Here is a 1,472-nt window from a genome sequence, read left to right on the forward strand (position 1 = left end):
TTCCCATGAAGTGATGGGACTGGATGCCATGATCTTCGTTTTCTGAATGTTGAACTTTAAGCCAACTTTTTCACTCTCCACTTTCACTTTCATCAAGAGGCTTTTTAGTTCCTCTTCACTTTCTGCCATAATGGCAAATAGAAGGGGAAAAGATGGAAGCAGTGACAGATATCTTCTTCTTGGGCTCCAAAATCACTGCAGACGGTGACCACAGCCATGAAATCAGAGGATGATTGCTTCTTGGCAGGAAAGTAGTGACAAACCTAGACAGTGTGTTGAAAAGCAGAGACATTCCTCTGAGAACCAAGGCCCATATAGTCAAGGCTATGGTCTTCCCAGTGGCCACCCACAGCTGTGAGGAGCTGGACCATAAAGAAGGCAGAATGCCAAAAAATTGATGCCATTGAACTATGGTGCTGGAGAAGACTCCTGAAAGTCCCTTGGACAACAAGGAGATCAAACCAGTCAATCTTAAGGGAGATCAACCCTGAACATTCACTGGTAGGAATGATGCTGAAGCTGAAGCTCCAGTATTTTGGTCATCTGATGTGAACAGACAACTCAATGGAAAAGTCGCCGATGCTGGGAAAGATTGAGGGGGAGAAGGAGAAGAGGGCGTCAGAGAATGAGATGGCTGGACGGCATCACCAGTGCAATGAACATGAACTTGGGCAAACTCTGGGAGATGGTGAGGGACAGGAAGGCCTGGTGTGCTGCAGTCCATGGGGTCGCACAGTCAGACACAACTGGGTGCCTGAACAACACTGCAACTAGAGGAAACCTGCTTGCAGCAGCGAAGACTCAGTGCAGCCATAAATGATAAAATTAAGTAAAAAAAAAAAGTTAAGCCTAGCACTGATGGGTCAAAAAAACTCATAATGATCTTTTCAAAGCCAGCATCCTAGACGTCTGTAGATGGGAGAAGATTCGTTTCAGAAGAGCCGTCTTGGTCTTGAGTGACCTAGAGTACAATCAGTACATATTCCCCTATGCTATGCTATGCTAAGTCGCTTCAGTCGTGTCCAACTCTGTGCAACCCTACAGACGGCAGCCCACCAGGCTCCCCCCTCCCTGCGATTCTCCAGGCAAGAACACTGGAGTGGGTTGCCATTTCCTTCTCCAATGCATGAAAGTGAAAAGTGAAAGTGAAGTAGTTCAGTCTCGTCCGACTCTTAACGACCCCATGGACTGCAGGCCACCAGGCTCCTCTGTCCATGTGATTTTCCAGGCAAGAGTACTGGGGTGCCATTGCCTTCTCCAACATATTCTCCTAGGTGCTTGATATTAAAAAGTACCCCCTTTGACCTCCTTGCCAGGATATAAAGTTTGCTGAAAATGATTTCTTTTGTTGACTTTTAAAATTTTATGTTCTCCCTCTACCCCATGCCTTGCTGCTCTTGAGTATATATGAAAAAACCCACTTAGAGTGATTCATACCACAATTATCTTTGGACGCTGAGACCAGCCTTTGG

This window comes from Bison bison, unplaced genomic scaffold (genome assembly GCF_000754665.1).
Source record: "Bison bison bison isolate TAMUID 2011002044 unplaced genomic scaffold, Bison_UMD1.0 scf7180017864482, whole genome shotgun sequence".
NCBI lineage: Eukaryota > Metazoa > Chordata > Mammalia > Artiodactyla > Bovidae > Bison > Bison bison.